This window comes from Ruditapes philippinarum, unplaced genomic scaffold (genome assembly GCF_026571515.1).
Source record: "Ruditapes philippinarum isolate M1 unplaced genomic scaffold, ASM2657151v2 ctg219_1_1_1_1, whole genome shotgun sequence".
NCBI classification, from domain to species: Eukaryota; Metazoa; Mollusca; class Bivalvia; order Venerida; family Veneridae; genus Ruditapes; species Ruditapes philippinarum.
Genome location: NW_026859162.1, coordinates 168,055 through 194,509, shown reverse-complemented (window position 1 = coordinate 194,509; position 26,455 = coordinate 168,055). Strand labels below are relative to the sequence as shown.

General features: G+C 32.6%; 1 protein-coding gene, 1 long non-coding RNA gene and 1 other non-coding gene across 4 annotated transcripts in view; 1 reads left to right on the top strand and 2 right to left on the bottom strand.

The window, feature by feature from the left end:
* LOC132755474 (pyridine nucleotide-disulfide oxidoreductase domain-containing protein 2-like) overlaps nt 1-2,225 on the bottom strand; it is a 46,141-nt gene extending 43,916 nt beyond the window's left edge. Inside the window, 1 exon segment of the mRNA XM_060746348.1 lies at nt 2,127-2,225. The gene's annotated coding sequence lies outside the window, so the exon portion shown is untranslated.
* A 6,236-nt stretch (nt 2,226-8,461) lies between these two features.
* Nucleotides 8,462-8,612, top strand: LOC132755493 (U12 minor spliceosomal RNA). Its single transcript, XR_009629219.1, has one exon. It is a non-coding gene; the product is annotated as a U12 minor spliceosomal RNA (small nuclear RNA).
* A 2,444-nt stretch (nt 8,613-11,056) lies between these two features.
* LOC132755473 (uncharacterized) lies at nt 11,057-26,317 on the bottom strand. 2 transcript variants are annotated; one of them, XR_009629217.1, is made up of 2 exons: nt 26,137-26,317; nt 11,057-11,744 (listed from the first exon to the last, which is right to left on the bottom strand). It is a non-coding gene; the product is annotated as an uncharacterized LOC132755473 (long non-coding RNA). The 2 variants fall into 2 exon arrangements; XR_009629216.1 differs by lacking the exon at nt 26,137-26,317 and adding an exon at nt 25,347-26,129.
* Nucleotides 26,318-26,455: the final 138 nt, after the last annotated feature.

Genomic DNA, 26,455 nt, shown 5'->3' with positions numbered 1-26,455 from the left:
CCAATACACAGTTTCATATTTTTATCGGAACTTTGACCCCTATGTGTGACCTTGACCTTGGCCGCAGGGACATAAATTTTGCACAGGACATTCCGCCTCACAATAGTGAAAATATGTGCCAAAGTTATATTGAAATCCCTCTATGCATGTAGAAGTTTTGCTCCGGACAAGCATTTTTCAATGATCTCTAAGTGTGACAAATATTGGACGCCGCCATCCCTGCCCGCCAGGGGGATACTATAATACGACCCTTTTTCAAATAAAAAGAACTGAATTTTACCCAATTATAAAGTTTTGAAATTTTACATTTTGACCATAAAAATGTGTCTACAAAGTGGGGCATTATAAGAGAAAAAATCATGTAGACAACTCAATTTACCAGACATAGTGTTTCACAATATTTTGAAGTCGTGAATTAAAAATTAATCTTTAAATAATCAGCATGGGAACTACAACTGTTGAATGGCAAGATTAAGATATTGGAAAACCCACTAAAATAAGACATGGTATTCTTGTTACAAAGAGGCCTATATATGAGGTGTAATGGAAATTCACATTATTAACTCTATTATTGTATTAATTCGTCATAAATCAGTAAACGTAATTTTAATATTTATTTGTAATTCTGTTCTTTGTCAAACAGCTTCATTTTGGTCATCATGAAGCCAGTCAATAAAATCTAGACAATATATTTATTTACATTTTCATGTCGAGTTTTCTCCCATGGTTTGCAAATTCGGGTATGACCCATTTTACTTTGCATTTCCTTATAAAATAAAACAATGAAATGCTGTCTGGATTAAATTTAAATATGACTTTTTATCATTAAAATATGTTATGATTGTCTGCTGAGATAATGCAGCCGGTCATATTTAAGTAAAACCTGTCTAAAATAACCCAATTAGGGTCTCAATATTCTGGCATACGTAATAAAATAAAGAACTTGATCAACAACAGGCTTCGGGAAACTGCTGAAAAATTTGCCTGACATTAGGTCAGACAAACTTTCAATTTTTGTCTGACCGAAAGAAATTTTGTCTGACCGATTTTTTTTTCCAAATATATGTATATGGTAATACCTTTGTGTTTTTTTTAAAGACATAACAACTTTTAAAGATTTGCAACACAATTTTTATTCCCTTAAAATAAAACATTAGTTTATCCAGATTGATGGGACTCTGTCTGGGAAATCAAACATTTCATGATCAAAGCGGCCATTTTTCCATTTACCCACAAATTCTCGGCGGGCGCCTGGACTCGTATTCCTTTTGTTTCGCTTTTTTTTCTTCATTGGTTAGTTTACGATTTTTGCCGGGCGTAGCCCAGCCTAATAATGTAGTAACACCGACATTTTGGTTATTGACAGTCGTATGTATCTAGAATTTGATTGGACACTTATAATGAAACGGCGAATCAAAACTCGGTTTACATTTTTTTATTCAAGGAGGAAAACTCGGTCTATGATCGGTCTTGATATATCCCGCATACAATCGGTATTCGTACCGGACATAAGGTCCGGAACTCCAAAAAAATATTCGGACCGGCCTGATTTTTGCCGCGACATGTCCGACGGTCCTCGGCAAACGTTTTCGCGAAGTCCTGCAAACAATATTTACAGGAGAGGGGTCTTGTTGTTATTTAATTCGAAATTGAAAGTGTGCATGCAATTCAGACAGGCTGACTTTTGAATAGAAACAAAAATAAAGATACTATTTGGCAGGAAAAGATTTTGTCCAGTAAACCGATTGTCCGGTAAATATGAAGGATCCCAGTATACACCAAGTTTGCTTACAATATAGCTTAACGTCTTCAGCATACCCGTTTATATACTACGACATGTCGTGTTTAATGCCGAAAAATATTAAAAAGTGGCTTATAAAGTTTTGGAAGCCAGAAGTTATCTTTCCAAACTTTAGTTATCGTCCGGAAACCATGAAGTGGACCATCTGACAAGCTGAGTCCTATATACCCCCACTACATTACGTTTGTGTGGATATAATTCTGCTAACGTGTTTGAAGCATAATTTAAAGAATATATGTCGAATATATGTCAAAACATTCTCCTCGCGAAAACTTATTACAATTAGCAATTAAACGTTAATTATCGAATGTCAACACTGACTCACATTTTGAAATTATAAATGATTGTTTTCATCAATGTCCTAGAAGGATAAAGCAACTATTCAATTAAATTATTGTGTCTTTAACAGAAAATCAGTGAAACCCCTCACAGTGATTACCTCCCTTGGCACAGATGTCACATGAATGATGAAAGTCACATGACGTAACGTCGAAGTACTTTTGTGTTTTTTTTAAAGCTGCACGCCTCCAGATAAGCAAAAATATTTCGATAAAATCAAACCTGAGAATAAGGTAATTAGATTTTCGGAAGAGTATATTTAAAGATTCAAAATTCTAGTATTAATTTACGCGTAATTTGCGATTAATTACCAATTTTTCAGTATTTATAACTATATTTCTACTGCGTTACTAACGCAGTAAGGGCTATTTTTGCATATTTTGACTTCTTTATGGTAGTTAACATGGGTTGTAAGTGCCATTGATAATGTCTAAATTGCATTATTTTAGTAACTTCACAATATTGTACTGTTAGATACTTTTTCATTTTTTTTATGAAAATTAGCATGAATCTGCAGGCGTGCTGCTTTAACGCACATTGACATATTGATAACGACGTAACAACCAAAAACGGGACGCGTGTTCTGACTTCTCATGGCCGTTTTACTAGGGCTTGGCCACTTACATTTCTGTAAACGGGACCCTTCAAGCTGGTCGTACAAAATCGAATCCGTAAGGAAATCGGACGAGCGGTGTCGAAGCAGTGGACTCCGGCGCCTTGTGTTTTTTTTACGCTCGTTTACATTAAGGGTGTGTAACCACATTTAACGGGCGGCACGTGCGGACTTCTCACGGTCGTTTTACTTGGGATACGGCTTAGACACTTTAATTTCTGTAAAGGGTAAAGGGGATCCTTCATTCAAGCTTGTACAAAATCGAATTCCCAACGGAATCGGACGTAAGGTGTCGAAGCACTAGCTGTGGACGTTTTGTGTTTTTTTAACGCACATTGACGTATTGATAAGGACATAAAAATGAAAAACGGGCCGCGCGTGCTGACATCTCACGGCCGTTTCACTGCAGCTAGGGCTTGGCCACTTACATTTCTGTAAAGGGGACCCTTCAAGCTGGTACAAAATCGAATCCGCAACGGAATCGGACGTAAGGTGTCGAAGCACAAGCTGTGGACGTTTTGTATTTTTTTTTTAAAGCACATTGACATATTGATAAGGACGTAACAACGAAAAACGGGCCGCGCGTGCGGACTTCTCACGGCCGTTTTGTCTTGGGCTAGGGCTTGGACACTTACACGTCCGTAAAGGGGACCCTTCAAGCTTGTACAAAATCGAATCCGCAACGGAATCGGACGAGCAGTGTCGAAGCACTAGCTGTGGAGGCTTTGTGTTTTTTTAACGCACATTGACATATTGATAAGGACGTAACAACGAAAAACGGGCCGCGCGTGCTGACTTCTCACGGCCGTTTTACTTGGGCTAGGGCTTGGCCACTTACATTTCTGTAAAGAGGACCCTTCAAGATCGTACAAAATTGAATCTGTAGTGAAATCGGACGAGCGGTGTCGAAGCAGTGGACTCCGGCGCCTTGTGTTTTTACGCACGTTTACATTAAGTGTGTGTAACCACATTTAATGGACCCGCCACGGGGAGTTCTCACTGTCGATTTATTTTGGCTAGGGCTTGGATAGTTAAGGGAACCCTACACACATATACAAAATCGAATATGCAACGGTATTGGACTGATGGTGTCGAAGCAGTGGAGTCAGGCACCTGGTGTTTTCTACGCACATTAACATAGTGAAATCGGATGAGCGGTGCCGAAGCAGTGGAATCAGGCGCCTTAATTGTGTTTTTTATGCAAACAACTGCTACTGGCCTTCAATGTATGAGAATATTAGATAGTATGTCAAGACTTGTGAAGAATGTCAACAGTCCAAGAGAGCTTTCCACTCTAAACCTCCTCCATTACAGCCACAGCCTGTTGACGTTTTCAGTAGATGACAGATGGACATTCTGAGTGGACGTCCTACCACAAAAGGCAAATATAAACATATATTGCTAGTTGTCGACAGCTTTTCTAAATGGGCAGAATGCTTCCCTCTACAAATGCAAACATGTAGAGAAGTTGCAAGTGTACTGTTTTGGGTAATCTTGTCAAGATATGGTGCATCAAGAGTACTACTCAGCGATCGAGGAAAAATATTCATGTCAAACCTTGTAATAGCTAATTAACATCAAGCAAACCTTTACAAGTCCTTATCATCCAATGACAAATGAGTTGGTTGTGTCAAAGAACTCATACATTCTACAAATATGATAAACAAGATCAACAAGGAAAGGCGGCGTTCAATGAACGCAACAAGATTATTGTAAGGATCAACAAGATGATTGGACAGACCTTTTACCTGGTATAATGATGACCTACAGATCTACGCCAGCAACACAGTCAACAGACTTTAGCTCATTCTTTCTCCTATACGGTAGGGAAATGCGGTTACCGATTGGCACAGTGCTGCAGCCTAAAGATCATTTGCCACAGAGTTACAAGGTACATCTGGGCAAAATACTTCAAAATTTGGAAATCTGTAGGAAAAAAGCAAATAAAAATATTTAGCGAGCGCAAGAAAAACACAAGTATCAACATGATAAATATAGCAAAGCTCCCGAATATTAACCTGCTGAAAGAGTTTGGTTGTATTGTACAAAAGTTCCACCTGGGACAGCACCAAAAGCTGCATAGAAAATGGGTTGGACCATACTACATTACTATTGTTGGACCAAACTACATCTACAGGTTACAACATGCGAAGACCAACAAAGAAGTTAAATCATTGATGAATGCCATGAGACTTAAACCATACTTTGACCCTAATGACAGACTAACCAATCCACCAACAGAACTCGAGAATCGAGAAGATTAGCTAGATCCAGAGGAGATCCATGATATGAACCAGTCTATAAGGGTAAATAGTCAAAATCATACAGATGAAAGTAATAATGAAAATAACAAGAATAATGTAAGAAATGGACAGAAAGACAAGCAAACACCAGATGTAAAGAAGAAATAAGGAATCATGAGAAAATACTAATAACAGCAATAGAGTTAAAAACCAAAAAAGCAAAGACCGTACGACAGCCAGATGTAAACAAACATGTTCAGAATAAAGGAAGGGAAAATAATGTACCACAGAAAAGTAATGTAGAAAAGCAAACAAGAAAAAAATAAAATCAGCAGAGGCAAGAAGCCAAAAAGGATACAAGAAGGGAAGATAATGAAAAACAAAAGTCAAATACAGAAAGTCATAACATGCATAGGAATAAGGAAGAAACACAAAAGAAACAAATAAATTATAATAGAAACAAATGTCAAACGCAAAGTAGAAAACCAGAAAGAAATGATAAGTCAAAACATAAACTGTATCAGTAAAGTCGGAACCATGTAAAATAAACCAAAATCAGAACAGACATAATGCGCAAAAACACAATTCACATGATGTTTTGTTTTGTTTTGTTCAAAAAGGCAATAAAACACCTGAAATTCAAACCATATCTACAGCATATTAATTAGCAAGAAAGTTTATAATTGAATTAGAAGAGTGGACATAAGGAAACATCAGAAATCAAATTAGAACATATACAAAGAAAATACAATGGTACCTTACACGAATTACACAAACACTATTACTTGTATTGTGGAATAAACAACATAAATGAAATATTAATTAACCAAAATGATGAAATACAGTGCTTAGTAACTTTTAGAAATACAAACATAGGACCAGAATGGCAAAATCTTGATCAAGTCCCTCCAGGATGTTATTACCTGTTGCTAGGAGAATGAAAGATGAATTATGAAAAATAATTTATGTAAGCATAAACATATCAGCTAACAACTACATGTACAAAAAATTTAAGGAATACTAAATTGTTGGGAATTATGTGAAATTAAGGGGATTCATTGTAAGGTGGACTGATTTTAGATATCTAAAAGGTATTTTATTTACCTATTCTTAGGTGTTTTATAGTGCTAAGATTAATATGCTTGCAAACATATTTAATCTACCCAACCTTTATTTTATCTGACATTAGCTACAACAGTATTTGACAAACAAATGGCATGTATGCATTCAGTCTTATGGAGATATTTTGTTTTATTTTGCGAAATATTCCACCTATGTTGATATGTTTGAGACTATTTTTACTGAACTTTAAATGTAACCATTCTTAAGTTAAAGCATTTGTGAGTTATACCGTGGCCGGGCATTAACCATTAAATTGCTGCTTGAAAAGTGCAACATTAAAGAATGGATAACAGTTTACTGTCAGGCATACTGTATAAATTATTTTTGTTCTTAATGAATTTTAATTTTCGTTACTATACTGAATTATATATAAAATTGGTCACATGTAAAACGGTGTATGTTAGTCATGTACTAATAAAATTTGCACTCTACAGAAACTAACAATGACAGCAGTCATCATATATTGTGTTATTGTGAACAATTGACATTGAATAAAGTCGAAATTATTTAAAACTGGTGTGACACAAACATTAGTGTATAAACTGAAGAAATTTAATCATCAAATTGAATTTTGTATTTCTATATGTTCATATAAATATATGTAAATAATTGCTAAATGTGCATTAAGAAATTTATTGTCATGTTTTGTAAATATTATGTATATATTGTTAAATTGCTTTATGTTCGGGGACGAACTTTATAAAGGAGTGGGTAACTGCCACCAAGGGCATATTTGACCTCAGTTTTTTATGTAAATAAAATAATAAAAATTAATAAAATCATAAAATGACAAAAATAAATGGTAAATAATAATCACATTTGTATGGATGAATGTGAGTGTGTATGTAATCTATTTTAACGTTTTTATAATAAATGCTTTATTTTCAGATTTTATGTAATGTTTTGAAATCATACTCATATTGTTAATTACCTAATTGTTAAGGTGTGAAAAGCCATAAGGCATATTTTAGTAAAGTTTATTCAAGTAATTGAAAATCAAAGACACTATTGTAAGGACACATATGCCAGTATTTTTGACACTTGAGAACTATTATTTCATTTGTAGAAATCTTTACTGATTCTTATCAACACGTACTGTTTGGTCTATGTTTTATTTCTTTATTATACTTTATAGCTTTCAGCAATTTATGCTATAAGGAAATTACGTAACATAGAGGATATGTTTTATAACTTTTTCAGAAGATCAATTTTATCCAGATTAAGCATTATATAATTATTTTTTTTATTTTTCATTGGTTAATGTTTTACAATTTTCATTGGTTAATCAATTAATACTTTAAATTAATAATACTTGAGAATATTATTTATGGGGAGACTAAAATATGTTAAGACAGATTTATCTAGAACAAAATAGGAATTATTAAGAATAAGAAATATTTAGAATTAGAATTAATGTAAAAGTGTATTGAAAGAATCTTGGAAACATTTTGATAAGAAACACTGTGGATTTAATATATTTTAATAAAATAATTCTATTAGAAACTTTGTATAAGGAACTTGAAAGGAATATTATATTATGTATATAATAGTCTTTGCCATAAGTTTTTTGTTTGTTTGTAAATGGCCAAAGGCAAATGTATTGATGAGTGTCAATAAATAAATGAATGAATGCATGAATAAAATTGTTCATTCTTATATTACACACATGTTATAATAAAATGTGAAAAAAATGTGTATATTATATATATTTTAATTCATCAAATTTTCGCCAATAATTGGTAAGTGTGGGGTTTTGTCCACTCTATAAAACAGAAGTGATGGGGTTTTGTCCACTCTGTAAAATTTAGTGGTGGGGTTTTGTCCACTCAATAAAATTAAGTGGTGGGGTTTTGTCCACTCTATGAAATTAAAGGTGGTGGGGTTTTAACTGGTGGGGTTTTGTCCTACATTCTACAAAAACACTTGTCAAAAATGGTAATCTTCAGCTTTAAAATGACCTTAATTTCGGCGAACAGTTATCACAAGTTATAATAAGAACTCCATCCCCCCTCGTGTAACAGTTCCTCCCCCGTTTGTATTGTAAAATAGTTTATATTTGTATGACGATGTATAAATTGTGTAAGTCAAAAATAAAGTATTCCTAACGTTTTGAGTACGTTTTATTACCTCCCTTAGATATATATTTTTTCCATTGAATTAGCTCTGGCACTTTATGCTTAAATAAATTATTATAAAGTGATTGTGAATTATATTTGTATAAGAATTATATTTGTATAAAAAGTACATTTCAGATAAGTTAAAGCATATTTGTGCCCTTTTAAAACTTATCTTATTGTTGAAAATATTTATTTATATAAACAAATTAACAAATTTGAAAATTTCATGCCTTAAACTAATGAGTAAGGAAAATAATGGGCCTGTAGAAGTACAGGCCTCAGAGTTGTATCTCTGACGAATTTCTGACAAGGCACAGGTTGCCCCCGAGTGACCCACCTACATTCGTGGGATGCTTGTGGCGAAGCGATCTTGCCTGCCTTCAATAGCCTTTTTCATTCCGCCAGAATTTCGGTTTGCAATATATCACAATATTATATCGCAATGCCTTTTCAGATGTAACAATATATTGAAGGTATAAAGTTTTAATAATAATAATAAAATAAAATATGAAATTGTAAATATTTTTTCAAACATCTCTGAGTCTGAGAAGAGAATGATAAGTTGAATATTGTTTAATGTTACATATAGTTTTGTTAAAATCCCTAATCGAATTTTCGGAGTGTGTCATGAATAAAATGTCTGTTTTAATAGGCATTCCCAGTTATGCTACCTTTTCTGTTATTTCACATACACTCAGAGGCAGTTAATACTTATAACCCGACACAATTTTCGTTATAATCAATTACTGCAAATGTCGTTACAAGATGAACAGTTTCTGAATCCGAATTAATCTGTATGTTTACCAGTTCTAATACTTTGTAAGTCCTCCCATGTCTATAACAACGAGTTAACACCTTTGTCTCATATTTCTCAATTTTTGAACAAGGGTTTGCTCGATTTCCATCAAAGTGCGAGGGGTTTCTGGTCGATTTCTCACACGCCTGTTCAACTCATCCCACAAATGTTCGGTGATATTTAGATCTGGTGAGTTGGGAGACAGAAGGAGTTGCTGGAACTCGAGAAAGCCCTAATTAGGGAATGGAGAAATATTCCCCAAACATTCATGAGAAACTACGTCATTTCCACGAGACAGAGGTGTTTACACGTTGTTATAGCCATAGGAGGCCGCACAGATTAATTCGGATTCAGAAACTGTTCATTTTTTACGATTTTTACAGCAAATCAGTGATTTTTCATTTTACAGTAGCCTTTTTACCCCCTCTATTTTCTCGTCAATGAACTGTTAATAAATTCTAAGTTATAAGTATGATATATTAAATTTTATATGGTCCAAATTTGATCAAAATCCGTCCACAAATACGAAAAATTTAAGTGCCTCTGAGTGTATGAATCGGAGTATAGGTAGTGCAACATTCACGGCAATCCGGGGAACAGCAGCCAAGTTTAGTATAGCACCTCAAACTCCCCCTTTAAAGTTTAAAATTACGATTTTTTACGTGTACGTAACGTTTTCCAGGAACTCCGTGATAGTAATCATAAGAACTCCTGACAAGTTATCATAAGAAATACCGAGGCGCGGCTATCCGGCCGCTTACACATCTTCTCCCCTAAATAGTGAGTGACATAATCCTCTGTTATATATAAATTCGTCCTCGAACTTCACAGAGTTACAGAGCAATGTGAATTAAACTTTGAGCATATTCAGTCAAGGCCCCACGTTGGGCGCCAAATGTCACAGGGTGAGAAAAATGTGCAGCCTGACCGGGACTCGAACCTAGGACCCTCGGAATACCGTACCGCGGCTCTACCGATTGAGCTTTAGGCCGCTTACACATTTTCTCCCCTAAATAGTGAACAGTTCTGAACCGTGCCATAATCATGTTTTTACCAACCCTATAGTTTAGTTCGCCCGAAACATATACTTTTCTTAATTTACTACATGTGTTTATATCATTTTCAATTTTTCTAAAAATAAGCGAATAGCAGAATTTTCTAGCGCTATATAGGTTACTTCAAGATATATGTTTTTTTCTTTAAGAAAATAAGTTTTATCCAGTTTTTGAACAACATTAACCCCCTTACAGCAATAATATAAGTCCCCCGCCTCCTATGCTGAAAGCGTCTGTATGAATGGATCTGATTACTATATCCGTTATGGTCAATTTTCGACTTTTTGTTAGTCCAGGTTTCCGATAAGCATATTATATCAAAATCTTTCAATATAGCTAAAAATTCGGACGAATATCTATTTGCCACGCTAAACCCTTCAACAATCCTTGACACTCTCACGTTTTCGCATTATCAAGGTTAACAGGCGTTATAGGTACAAACTGACAAATTCTATCAAAGAATTGTCCCCAAAAAGGGTCATAACTTAGTCAAAATTAATGTCTAATTTATGGTCCTTGGAAGGTGACTTGCTTAAGACATGTATCAAGTTTTAAATGAATATCTTCATTATTTTCAAAGATCTAACTTTAAACAAGAATTTTTTCTAAGTTTTAATATACATAATATACATGTAATCTGATTGGTCAAAGTATCTCGTGCGCACGACTTAATTATCTCGTGACCACGACTTAGTAACTCGTGACCACGACATAGTATCTCGTGCGCACGACTTAATTATCTCGTGGCCACGACTTAGTAACTCGTGACCACGACATAGTATCTCGTGCGCACGACTTAATTATCTCGTGGCCACGACTTAGTAACTCGTGACAACGACATAGTATCTCGTGCGCACGAGATAAATAAAAACACCCACACACATATCACCTCTGTGCCAACCTATTATTACGACCGATAATAATTCATTTATACACATACACAAAATTACTTCACAGTCTCACTATCGAGTAATTAACTCAAAATTTAAAGTAGTATTATATTTTTTTCTTTATATACAAATAACAAATGTTTAAAATATATATTGAATATCTTATCTAATCTAGCAAAATATAAAGGAATCATTAAATTTTAGAAATACTATTGTTAATTCTATCAGTTAAATTTGATTCTGTCTTAAAGAATAGATATATTCCTGGTAACATTTTTATGTAATATGTAGATTCTTTTCTGATGATATATCTGTTATGTAACCATATATAGTAAATTACGTTTTAATTTTTGTTCATTTGAAATAACTTTCTAGAATAATTACTTAAGACTTGTAACGTGACATTGTCTATAATTCATTGAAAACTAGTATTGAAAATGTATTTTTTCTGCATTCTGATCAAAGTATTATCACATTATGTATGACAATGTATGTACAAGCCAAAAAAATAAAAATATGTTCTGTTCTGTTTTGTTCTGTTGTTGGTGTATAAACATGGTCAATCACGTGAATAATCAAGTCAGACTAATTGTCTATATCACACGTGCATTCAGTGACTGTTATTACAGTGGTTTCATCTTCACGTTCATCGGAACTCCTCGGTAATTATTCTTATGAACTGGAACTATTTCTTCGCTGTGCAAAGTAGTGCAAAGGTATTCGAAATGTGTTGTTCTTCGACGACTGAGCGTGAATATATCACACAGCCTGAAAGTATAAGAAAAGAAGAAAAGGGTTAACATTCCATGTTTCTGTCGTTTAAAACAAAGATATGATAATATTTTCTAACTGTAACTTGCTGCATTTGGTCAAAATTGATTTGATAACCAAGTTGCGGGTTCGACGCCCGGTCCAGTAATATTAAAACGACAGCAACCGCTGATTTGCATGGTGCTCAGACATCGGTATAGAAATGGCCTCGAGTTATATGTGAATACAACCATTTATGTACGGTCATATAATCTCTTGAAATTTTTGTAACTAGTAATATAAAAGTCAGACTGTGTCCCTTAAAATGGCTGCAGAAATGGTCAGTATAAGCACGAATTATTAGACAGAATCTCGAGGTGGCGTCCTCTTGAGCATTTGTTTTTTTCATAATTCGAAATAAGAATAAGTGTATCAGTTTTGATGAAGGAAATTAGTTTGATCTTCCGGATGAAACTTAAAATAGCTATAAACATATTCCTTAAGGGGATTATACACAGATGTTACCAAAGCAGTTCTTATCTATATTGATTAGCTTGCTTTCTTCAGTTTTTATTATATACATTTATATGTGTATGCCATTAAATTGTATGTAGTGTTTCAGTTTTTAAAATATATATTTATGTCTTTTTCATTAAATTGCATGTAGTGTTTCAGTTTTTAAAATTTATATTTATATGTGTTTTTCATTAAATTATATGTAGTGTTTCAGTTTCAAAAATTTTGTATGTAGTGTTTCAGTTTTTAATATATATCAATGTGTAATTCATTAAATTGTATGTTGTGTTTCACTTTTCAAAATATTTATTTATATAAGTTTTTTCATTAAATTGTATGTAGTGTGTCAGTTTTTAAAAATATATTTATATGTGTATTTCATAAAATTGTATGCAGTATTTCAGTTTTTAAAACATATTTTTATATGTGTATTTCATTAAATTGTATGTAGTATTTCAGTTTAGAAAATATTTATATGTGTATTTAAACAAATGTATGTAGTTTTCTTTTTTTTAATTATATGTGTTTTTCATTAAAGTGTATATGTAGTGTATATAATGTGAATGTAATATTTTACTGTGGCTGTCTCCTATCCAATATAAAGTGGTTATTAACAATTTCAACATGATTTTAGTGTTTGAAATTATTTTTTGTCCAATAGGACTGCAGTATTTCATATGAATCCTTACACATTTACTTTAGAAAAGCTTCAGTGAATCGACTGCATATTAAGATAATTTCAAACACTAAATTGAACAGTTAGTGTTCATTACTTTAGATTCTAATGAACACAGGTCTTTATAATTATACTGAATACAAATACTGTATGTTTTATGTATATTGATCATTATGCCCATCCAAGGTATATAGTGAGTGAAGGGGTGAATATCAAAATAAGTTTTCATTTTGCCATATTTCCTTTTGATTTAATAGTTTACTTCAATAAACATAAAAAAAATGCACAGATCCAAATAAAATTTCTGTAAATATCTATTAGAATTTACCTATAACGCTCAGTTTATACAAAAGAGTGGGGCAGTCTTTTTTATATTTTAGGCAGATCTGAACGTTTTCCAATATCAACTGTTGGTCAAACACCATTTTGACAGTCAATCTTTTGAGATATAAAGTCAATTAAGTTCAACTTGGCTAAGAAAATATGAGCATAATGTCACTTTAAATAAAGCAACATGCCTCCTAATTCAAGCTATTTTTATGAAATATTTAGAAATGAATCAAACAGTAAAATATTATCAAGTGAACAAAGGAAATAATTTATACATTGCAAACGACACTCAACATCTATGAAATCTATCAAAAAATGTTAACATGTGAAACAAATGCCCTTACTGCGTTAGTAACGAAGTAAAATACTGCAAACTCAATTATTCATGCACATATGTAGTTTTCTATATACTCCATTGAAATATCACTCATGTCTATCAAAAAGTGAAAAATTAGGCATTTTGTAGCAATTAAAACTTAATGGCTGTAGATTTGACCTCTCTGTAGTATACACCATTTTAAAGTTAAATCTTTTATGTATTGCTGCATGTTAAAATATTGGCAACTTTCTATGACTTTTACTTAAAAAACGTAACAGAACATACTCACTGAGCGAGCTTTTCATCACATGTATAGTTACGTAAAAATATGTTAATAAGTAGTTCTCTTCAAAAATTGATGTATCATTTATTTATAGGGGTTTCTCTCTGATTCATGCATACAACATGAATAACAATTTTTGAATTGTGAATAGTTTCACTTGTTTTAAAATTTTCTCAAGGTATATTTTCTTAACATATTTTGTCTGCATAAATACACTTAATCTGCATAATATTGTTTAGTTAACGGCAAATTATTTCTTTAGTCAGTTAAATAATTTAGCTACGTGTATATTAATGTTCATAAGATTTATAAACCGCCGTATAGTTTTCTAGAGCTTGTGTATATTTGTAAGTGAATTTACTAAACCAGTCTACTGTACATGTATATGTATACGAACTCCGTTTGTACCGACTAATTTGACATCGTTACAGTAAGGCTAAAACGAATATAATTTGACTTGTGTAAGAAAAAAATGACTTGTCACAAAAGTATCAAACGTAAACAAGTGCATGGTATTCAATACAAACTATCAATTCACTGTATGACTTTACGCAAAATGGTCATAAAGCAAAAGATGATGCAGATAGCAAATGAGTTTCAATACTGTCACAACATGGAAATAAAAAAGGTATCAGCATTCGTGGGTCTTTAAATTAACAAAAAATATTTACAAAACTCTGAAAGTTTTCTTTATTCTGTACGATTCTCATTTCCGTAGCATTTCAAAGGGCGCATACAATATGGTCGGTGTGACGCATTGGAAAATATTCAAAATACACCTTTTATGAGCATCCGGCCAATCCCCTGTTTATGAAGTCAAATGGGTTTTCCCTAATCATGATAACAGAAAGAAAGAAGAAAGAAAATTCTTTATTTCTTTACTTATTTATTTATCTTTTTATTTATAAGAAAGAAAGAAAGAAAGAACCAAACAAATAAACAAAGAAAGAAAATAACAAAGAAAGAAAGAAATTAGTAGTAAAAAAATACAAGAGTAAATCATTATTTATTTTATAATTAACAAGAGTAATTCATTTATTCATTCATTCATTCTTTATTTATTTGTTCATCTATTCATTCCTTTTCCATTCATTTATTTATTTACTAGAAAGAAAGAAACAAACAAACAAAGAAATTAGTAGAAAAAAAATACAAGTGTAAATCATTATTTATTTTATAATTAACAAGAATGACTCATTCATTCATTCATTCATTCATTCATTCATTCATTCATTCATTCTCTATTCATCTATTCATTCTTTATTTCTTTATTTATTTACTTATTTATTTATTAGAAAGAAAGAAACAAACAAATATACAAAGAAAGAAAGAAAGAAATTAGTAGTAAAAAATGCAAGAGTAAATCATTATTTATTTTATAATTAACAAAGAGTCATTCATTCATTCATTCATTCATTCATTCATTCATTCATTCATTCATTCATTCTTTCTTTCTTTCCTTCTTTCTTTCTTTCTTTCTTTCTTTCTTTCTTTCTTTCTTTCATTCATTTATTCATTCATTCTTTATTTATTTATTTATTTATTTATTTATTTATTTATTTATATGTTCATCTATTCATTCTTTATTCATTTATTTATTTATTTACTAGAAAGAAAGAAACAAACAAACAAACAAACAAAGAAACAAACAAAGATAGAAAAAAAGAAATTAGTAGTAAAAAAATACAAGAGTAAATTATTATTTATTTTATAATTTACAAGATTCATTCATTCATTCACTCGTTCGTTCGTTCGTTCGTTCGTTCGTTCGTTCGTTCATTCATTCATTCATTCATTCTTTATTTATTCATTTATTTCATTTTTATGACACTTGTTATATCAATTTTTAACATATTTAGACAAAAATAAGCAAACTGGTCGAGCATTTCAAATAATAATATTAAAAAAAAAAACATTTAGTAAAAACAATATAAAATATCATTATATTATTATCATTATTATTATCATCATCATTATTATTATTATTATTATTATTATTATATACCAAACTTCTAAAGCGCTTTTTAATGCACATTAACACGTTCAAAAGTACTGTACAGTATGACCAAATAAATGATACAATATTAAAAAAAAACAAATTAAAACATCAGTATTGCTCAAGTCACAAATTAAATTCAAATGTAGTTTAAAACGATAAAAAGACCCACATAGAAATAAAATACAGATAAGACTTAAGAATTGTTAAAGCGAAACTAAAATATAATCAGTCCAAATAAACCTCTTAAATAAGTGGGTTTTTAAGTGCTCTCTTAAACACTGGTAGAGTTTCACAGCTTTTAAGTTTTCTAGGTAGGGCATTCCACAGTCAGTCCTTACTACGCGGTACAACAAGTGCAGAGCAATCATTCTGGGACCTCAGTTGTCTGGATGGGATATAAATGTCTAGCATGTTTCGTATGTAAGTAGGTGCCTGTCCATGAAGCGCCTTAAACACATATGTAAGGAGTGTGCACTCGACTCTGATGTGCACAGGAAGCCAATGAAGTTCCTTTAAAACTATTATGATAGAGATGCCAGGTTAAGGCTTAAAATAATTGTGTCGTTAAAATAACATGCTCTACAAGAATAAGTATGGTAGGTAGGATTCTTATATTCAATTATACCGTATTCTGAAACAAGTGAAACCAGAAAATATTTCCCCCAAGAATTGAAGAACCGGAACGTACGTCGTACAATATGTCCTCTTTCAGAATAGACCACGGGCCCTGGTCAGATCGTGACAAATGTCCACGGATGGCACAAAAACATCATAACTTAATAATTAATACACCCACCAGTACAACATCATTTGTAACTCTTCAAATGTGTAAAAAAAAATTGACAGACCTAAAATGTATGTTTTGGTAGGGTAGGGTGATCCTTACTTTATGCCTTAGAAAGAATTTGGAAATCAATTTTAGAACATACAATAATAAATAAAGCCCACAGAATTGATAATATTTAAATTACATAAAATGCGTTGATCATGAACTTACTTGTATAGTGATTTATTTATTGCAGTAATCATGAAAAAAAAAAAAAACGTTCAGAAGAAAATTGATTCATTTAAACACCACAGTGTATATTTGTAAGTGAATTTACTAAACCAGTCTACTGTACATGTATATGTATACGAACTCCGTTTGTACCGACTAATTTGACATCGTTACAGTAAGGCTAAAACGAATATAATTTGACTTGTGTAAGAAAAAAATGACTTGTCACAAAAGTATCAAACGTAAACAAGTGCATGGTATTCAATACAAACTATCAATTCACTGTATGACTTTACGCAAAATGGTCATAAAGCAAAAGATGATACAGATAGCAAATGTATGGAAGCACTGGAGGGCCCTTTTGACTTAATGACTTTTGACTTGGGAGTTATGACTTTTGACTTGGGAGTTTTGACTTTTAACTCAAGGCTTATTACTTCTTAGTTGTGAAATTAATTAATTAAACCACACTTTAAGAGAGCACGTGAGTAATGAGCGAAGATAGCTTTGTTGTGCCAAAATATGAAATTCGTGTTTGCGTGTTGTTTTCTGTGCACTCTGTTGAAGATAACAGCTAGCTAGTGTGGTGCCAGCTTACCTGCCTTTGTCGTCTCCGAATGTTGATAAAGCATCACTCATTGAAGAATATTTCAAACAAGGTTTTAAATACAGTGAAATTCTTGGATTTTTGCTACTTAAGCATGGTATTTTGTTGTCACTGCGTCAGCTGAAAAGAATCTTGAAGAAGTTGAACCTGAAACATCGAGGTGTACATTTGCAATCGCAGTTGAAAAACGTTGTTCGTGTAATTGGCACGGAAATGCATTATACAAATATAGTGGACAGTCTGTCGGTTATCGGACGATATGGCGCCGGCTGAAAGTGAATCATAATATAGATGTAAGCCATTAAGATGTTTTGGACATAATAAAGCCGATAGATCTAAATGGTGTTGAAATGAGAAAAGCATATCGAATTAAAAGACGTTTCTATTGTGCAAAAGGGCCAAACAATATTTGGCATTCAAATGGTTATGATAAGTTGAAACCATTCGGATACACGGAGCGGTAGATGGTTTTAGCAGGAAAGTATCTGGTTAGAAGTTTCTGACACTAACAACGATCCAAAACTGATTGTGATATATTATTTGGATGCATTGAAGCGCATTGAAAAAATACCTCGCATACTTCGGTGCAATGCTGGAACAGAAAACAGTGTTGTTTGTCTTCTACAGCAGTTCTTTCGGAATGAAGCAACCGACCACTTTGCTGGTAGTCGCAGCGTTATTGTTGAAAGAAGCACTTCTAACCAGCGCATTGAAAGATGGTGGGGTGCGCTACGTCAACAAGGAATACAGTGGTGGATTAACTTTTTTAAGGATTTGCGCGATTCTGGTCGTTTCAATGAACTCGACCAGATACATTGTGAAAATTTGAAATTTTGTTTTATGAACCTAATACAAACACACCTGGATAAAATTGCTCAACGGTGGAATGTACATGAAATTAGACCTCAGCACAATTCCGACGCACATTACGGAAAACCTGACGTTATGTATTTTTTACCTGAAACGTTTGGCGCGCTTGATTATGGTACGGTGGTTGACAAACGTGATGTGACCTGTTGTAAAGACATATATTCAGTTCCAAAGAGAAAGTTTGACGAATTCAGCGAATTGGCTTATCTGTTAAAGCCCGACCGCCAAACGCCAGTAGATGCCGATTTCAGCATTAAATTTGTTCCTGGAGTTGAATGATTTAGTGGCAAACTCGTATGAAGACTGAAGTCTTTTTAAGCCATAAAGTTGTTTTGTGAGAGAACAAACGATCAACACGATCCATCATTATCATCATTATCATCATCATCATCATCTACATCATCATGACTATCATTATAAGTATGTTGACTGCAATGATGATTGTCATGATGCTGCTCCTCATGATGAAGGTCGACTTTATAATTTAAATAATTATGTTGTTGATGATAAGCAGAAATTGATTTCGATGATAATGATTATAATCATGACGATGATGATAACTATATTAAGGATGATGATCGTGATGATGTTGTAAACTATAGTATGATATATTTTATAGTTCATAACGTAAGTGGCATATGTTTATTCTTATGTTTGACAGTCAATTATAACAAACGAATATGTCTCGAAAGTCAAATGTTATTTCTACTTTCAAATACATCATGGCTCACAAAGGTCTGTTTGTAACCGTTAACGTTTCAGTCAAGAAAAACTACGGACCTGTGACAAGTATAGACCGAATTAGTCTGTGCAGGTGTGCAGACTTACTAGGGCCTATATACTTAACTTTCCGTTAATTAATATCTGGCTATTAAAATAAATTCACTGCCTCACGTTCATCTTTGTAGACCAAACGCCCTAGTACGAAACTTGCACAGGATATCTAGCCAGTACTACCGTATTCTTCCCAGTAATCGCCCAGGGCGCTTAGAAAATTATGAAAGGTGGGCGCTTATTAGGAGTCAGGTCTTACAAACGTACTCAATATGTTAGAGTCACTGCTATGCAAATTCTGTTGATATCTCGTATTTAAAGTGGTCCCGTTTAGACAATTTATCCTGGGTGCTTAACCACTTACAAATGGAAAAGAAGGGATGGGCGCTTATAGAAGCATTGGCTCTTATTAGGGTGAATAGGTAGTTATCCGTGGTAAGGTCAGCTTCAAGAATTTCCAGGATGACGCATTTGTAAGGATAAGGACGTTTTAAACGATATTGCAATGACACTTCGTGCACAATGATTTGACTTGTGACTTCGTATTTCTGACTAGAGACTTCTTATTTGTGACTTTTGAATCTTACTTGTGACTTCCTACTTGTGACTTTTGACTTCCTACTTGTGAGTATAGTGACTTCAAACACTTGTGGTCTTGACTTTTTACGTATCGACCTCTATTACAAATGCATGGAATTAATATATGGTTTGGGGATTGGCAAAGGAACAGATATTCAACCGCCATGAAGCTGTACGTGTATCATAAAATGCAACTAAAAATATAATTCGAAGGCTTAGTGCAAAACAGTTGTATCTCCTTCTTTATCTAGTTGAAGTTACAACCGTTTCGCAATAAGCACTCAAAATGGATTAAACAACTAGACTTTTACTAGCCCTAGTATAAAGCGCCCGTGTAGGGCAAGGTCGTGCACCAAAACTATGATTTTTTGTTCTTATTCCACCAGTCCTATTTTACTCTAGCAAATTTAAGATTGACATAGCACAGCTTTGGATACGAGACACCAGCACACGGAAGGTGGTTCTTTTTGTTATATTTTCCTCTAGATGACAACAATATCATTCTCATCAAAGCTTCTACTTAAGCTCAAGCGAATTAAAAACTACAATATGAGCGTCAAGGGCAGCACACTTGACTATTCTTAGTTCTTGGTAGTAAAATGAAAACCATCTTAGTCGACAAGGCAGTCAATTTTAACAAAATGCTTGACAGAGTTATCTATCCATGTCTCGGGGTTGGGGTCATGGTGGTTAACAAGTCTTCAAAATTTCAAAGCGATATCTTAAGGGACTTGGAACATAATTGATGTGGTATGAAAAATTGGACAGAACATTAAACTAACGCCGACGCCCGGATGAGGTGAAAGCTCTCCTTATTCTTCTAATAGTCGAGCTATAAATTACAGGATGTAAAATCAAGGACGATTATCACAATTGTGTTCTAAAAGCACAACATGACAATATCTTTTTAAAAATGTTAGTATTTATTATAATATTGATTTAAAAAAGAATTTTTTTTAACAATAAACAATTAAAGTAGAAGTTTATTCCATTTCTTGGAGCAGCGAACTAGTAGTTGGGGGCTGTATTTTCTTCTTTGCCTTTCTATTTTTAATGTTGTCTATGACTTCCTTTATACGTTGTTTCCTATGTATGACCTGTAAATACAAAATGATAAAATTTCGAAAGGTGCTTCATTTTGTGCTTCATTTTATCAACATTGCTTACCTGGTGTTTTAATAATATTATTTAATCACTGTTGCACAAGAGATAGTATTTTGTGATTTGGTGTACTTCATTCAATCATTTTCAATTAATTGAAGTTTCAGAATTACAATTTTCTAATACTAACCATTAACGACACAAAGAATACTGTCATGAGATAATCAGATTACACATGGTTTAGTTGTTTTAATAAAACATAGCAAATATATTCCGTTACTAATCTTTATTACAAATGGCATATTCTTATTAAAGGAAGGTAATTATGGGACAACATGATACATATCGGTAAATAAAACAAAATCAAGTCGATGACCTAAAAGAATTGAAGATGGGAAGGTAGCGGGCACTACAAACCAACATATTTTTTGATTTGGCCTAAGCACAATTAAAAACTGAATCACTTTAGTTTAGAAGGACTAACTTTATCAAAGTTAATTCTTCTTTCAAGTAAGCTTAAACTCAATGAATCTATGAAGCGAAAAGCACAGTATTACGGAATACCGTTAGGGCCATCATGGTTGTACGTTATATTCCAGAGGGCGACAATGTGATAGTGCGACAACACGATGGTGATAGTACGATGACGACAACGCGATGATACGAGGACGACAATGCTATAGACTATCACATTATTGTCATCGTACTATCGCATTGTCGCCATCGCATTATTGCACTGTCGCATTGTCGTACTGTCGTCATCGCATTGTCGCCATTGCATTGTCGCATTGTCATCATCGCACTATCGTCACTGTACTCTCGTACTAACGCCATCGCGTTGTCGCACTATCACATTGTCGCCCTCTGGATTATAACGTTCAACCACGATGGCCCTAGCGGTATCCTGTACAGTATTACTGATAGTAAAGTGGTTTTTTTTATATTTTGATTTCTGACAAGGTCTAGCTGATCAACCAGCTAGCTGAACCAAAGTGTTTTTGAGCCACTTATGGCCTCCTGGGTCTAGTTCTGGCTTTCAAATATAATATGCCGTTTTTTCATCTGAGGAGGCATTTTTTTCCCGTAATGTACAGTAAACTATAAATATGGGAACGTCGAATATGTTTGACCAACCCGAATCCAGTGATAAATCTAATTCTCATATACATGGAGAGGACCAGATGAATAACCTTGATGAATAAAATTGGTGTGTAATTGTATTTTATGCATAATCAGTCATTTAAAGAAGTGTGTTTCTTTGTTTTTTAGTTTTGTGAATGGTATTAATACACTAAACGAAATCGATCATTCCGACAACCTTTTTTATATTATGTATATATAGTGGTCAGAATAATTACGTATATATATACTTGTATAGAATAATTACAACGATTCTTGTATGAACACTTATCATAGTATCATCATTTATATCAGTAAATGCATTTTGTAATACAAGAAGCCAATAACTAATTTGGCATATATTTTGAAAACTCGAGCTTATCTGCAAGTTTAAATCTTAGTACTTATAAGTTTCATTAAGTATAAATTGTTTGATTGATGGAAGTTAGACTCGGTTCCCCCGTGAGGCTTGAAAGGAGTCACTTTTCTCACATTGAGAGAGAGTGTTAATTTCTTATGGTAAACGCATCTAGATCTCAGTGAACAAAAATACACAGACCGTCCAAATTGTTTTGCTCGATTAGTGATGGATATGTATAACATCGCTAAATTACTTTATTTAAGAAGAATATTCAAGCAAACTATAAAAACTTACATCATCTGACAAATCGCTGTCCGCCATGTTGCATCTCCTGGCTTAAAATGAGCGGCAATGCATCATCACAAATTACAAGTCACAACTTAGAAGTCACAAGTCATAACTCCCAAGTCAATAGTCAAAAGTCATTAAGTCAGAAGTCAAAAGGGCCCTCCAGTGCTTCCATACAAATGAGTTTCAATACTGTCACAACATGGAAATAAAACAGGTATCAGCATTCGTGGGTCTTTAAATTAACAAAAAATATTTACAAAACTCTGAAAGTTTTCTTTATTCTGTACGATTCTCATTTCCGTAGCATTTCAAAGGGCGCATACAATATGGTCGGTGTGACGCATTGGAAAATATTCAAAATACACCTTTTATGAGCATCCGGCCAATCCCCTGTTTATGAAGTCAAATGGGTTTTCCCTAATCATGATAACAGAAAGAAAGAAGAAAGAAAGAAAATTCTTTATTTCTTTACTTATTTATTTATCTTTTTATTTATAAGAAAGAAAGAAAGAACCAAACAAATAAACAAAGAAAGAAAATAACAAAGAAAGAAAGAAACTAGTAGTAAAAAAATACAAGAGTAAATCATTATTTATTTTATAATTAACAAGAGTAATTCATCCATTCATTCATTCTTTATTTATTTGTTCATCTATTCATTCCTTTTTCATTCATTTATTTATTTACTAGAAAGAAACAAACAAACAAACAAAGAAATTAGTAGAAAAAAAATACAAGTGTAAATCATTATTTATTTTATAATTAACAAGAATGACTCATTCATTCATTCATTCATTCATTCATTCATTCTCTATTCATCTATTCATTCTTTATTTCTTTATTTATTTACTTATTTATTTATTAGAAAGAAAGAAACAAACAAATATACAAAGAAAGAAAGAAAGAAATTAGTAGTAAAAAATGCAAGAGTAAATCATTATTTATTTTATAATTAACAAAGAGTCATTCATTCATTCATTCATTCATTCATTCATTCATTCATTCATTCATTCATTCATTCTTTCATTCTTTCTTTCTTTCCTTCTTTCTTTCTTTCATTCATTTATTCATTCATTCTTTATTTATTTATTTATTTATTTATTTATTTATTTATATGTTCATCTATTCATTCTTTATTCATTTATTTATTTATTTACTAGAAAGAAAGAAACAAACAAACAAACAAACAAAGAAACAAACAAAGATAGAAAAAAAGAAATTAGTAGTAAAAAAATACAAGAGTAAATTATTATTTATTTTATAATTTACAAGATTCATTCATTCATTCACTCGTTCGTTCGTTCGTTCGTTCGTTCGTTCATTCATTCATTCATTCATTCTTTATTTATTCATTTATTTCATTTTTATGACACTTGTTATATCAATTTTTAACATATTTAGACAAAAATAAGCAAACTGGTCGAGCATTTCAAATAATAATATTAAAAAAAAAAATTTAGTAAAAACAATATAAAATATTATTATATTATTATCATTATTATTATTATTATTATTATTATCATCATCATTATTATTATTATATACCAAACTTCTTAAGCACTTTTTTCATGCACATTGACATGTTCAAAAGTATTGTACAGTAAAACCAAATACTGATACAATATTTAAAAAAAATAATTAAAACATCAATATTGCTCAAGTCACAATTTCAAATCAAATGTAGTTTAAAAAGTTAAAAAAGACCCACATAAATAATAAAATACAGGTAAGACTTAAGAATACTTAAAAAAAGCGAACCTTAAAAATGATCAGTCCAAATAAAACCTCTTAAATAAGTGAGTTTTAAGTGCTCTCTTAAACACTGTTAGAGTTTCACAGCTTTTAAGTGTTCTAGGTAGGGCATTCCAGAGTTTAGGGGCCGCCGTCATAAAAGCACAATCACCATAAGTCACAGTCCTGCTACGCGGTACAACATGTGCAGAGCAATCATTCTGGGACCTCAGTTGTCTGGATGGGATATAAATGTCTAGCATGTTTCGTATGTAAGTAGGTGCCTGTCCATGAAGCGCCTTAAACACATATGTAAGGAGTTTGAACTCGACTCTGATGTGCACAGGAAGCCAATGAAGTTCCTTTAAAACTATTATGATAGAGATGCCAGGTTAAGGCTTAAAATAATTGTGTCGTTAAAATAACATGCTCTACAAGAATAAGTATGGTAGGTAGGATTCTTATATTCAATTATACCGTATTCTGAAACAAGTGAAACCAGAAAATATTTCCCCCAAGAATTGAAGAACCGGAACGTACGTCGTACAATATGTCCTCTTTCAGAATAGACCACGGGCCCTGGTCAGATCGTGACAAATGTCCACGGATGGCACAAAAACATCATAACTTAATAATTAATACACCCACCAGTACAACATCATTTGTAACTCTTCAAATGTGTAAAAAAAAATTGACAGACCTAAAATGTATGTTTTGGTAGGGTAGGGTGATCCTTACTTTATGCCTTAGAAAGAATTTGGAAATCAATTTTAGAACATACAATAATAAATAAAGCCCACAGAATTGATAATATTTAAATTACATAAAATGCGTTGATCGTGAACTTACTTGTATATTGATTTATTTATTGCAGTAATCATGAAAAAAAAAAACGTTCAGAAGAAAATTGATTCATTTAAACACCACAGTCACTACCAACAAAACATCAAGAGTATGGACAAACAACAACATAAATAAGTATAATAAAACAAAAAATAAAAATAATAAAATGAAAAAAATATATATATCAAGAGCAAAATGTGAATTGGAATAAAATGCAATATTACCGATGGAAAATTTCCTCTATATTTTCACTATCCATACTCCTTATAAATCAAACTTAAATATATGCATGCTTCGCGAGGTATTGCGTTAAAATGGTAAAAACATTCTTCGAGAGTTTGGTTCCACAAAGGTGCAGCAGAGGGGAATTGAGTGCAGTGATTGGTTGGCAGATTTTAACCGCAGATTCAATGCATTTCATTGGTGGAGAGTACACAAACGAAACAAATAAGTATACGATAATTTCCAAGTATTATTATATATATTTGGAATTGGGGCTGACAGCTCACCTGTGGTAAGGTTTTGTAAACAGTAAATATAGATTAACACGTAACTCGCGTTGAGCAGATAACCGGAAACGAGATTGAGAACGCTTGTCAATATTTTCAGTTTAGATAATTTAAACATGTACATATTATAAAGTATTATCATGAACAGTAGACTATATGAAGACAGTGTTTGAAGGTTACATGCACCAATAATCTTTCTATTAATAACTCTTTGATCTAATTCTGTGACCAGACAGTGTTAATTACCTTTTTTTAACAGTGATAGGCAAAGAAAAGAAGATGTGAGGTGGGGCATTTGTGCATGCCAAGTAACAACTGCAGTCATTATAAGTTCAACACTACTTATAATTAAGTCCCGTATGTCGTAGTTTGACCTAAATCCAAGATATATTTTATCTTCCCGGTTGCAAAAAAATAGGCAAAACTCAAAATGAAAAATATTCTTTCACCCTAATCATTAAAAAGGCGGGAAAACAACCGCCCGCATTTGTAAGCGTCTGCTTACCTGTATTCTAGGGACTTTCCAGCAAGGGTATTCCCCTCGAACTTGTTGCGCCTTGCGGTCGACATTTTGTCCAAAGTGTAATCGTAACCAATCAATTCGTTCGTTTCATTTCTATTACAAATTATATTTTTAGATTACTGAGGTGCCTTAGGATATATTTAATATAATAAATTCATAATACAACGGACAGAAATAAGAATAGAAATTAAGAATATTTTGGGTTTTATAAGGCAACAGGTTAACCATGAAGTGGAACTTGAACTGTTTGAACCACTCTGGTGGGTCCGGCGGACATCCACATAGAAAAGTGCTGTCAACC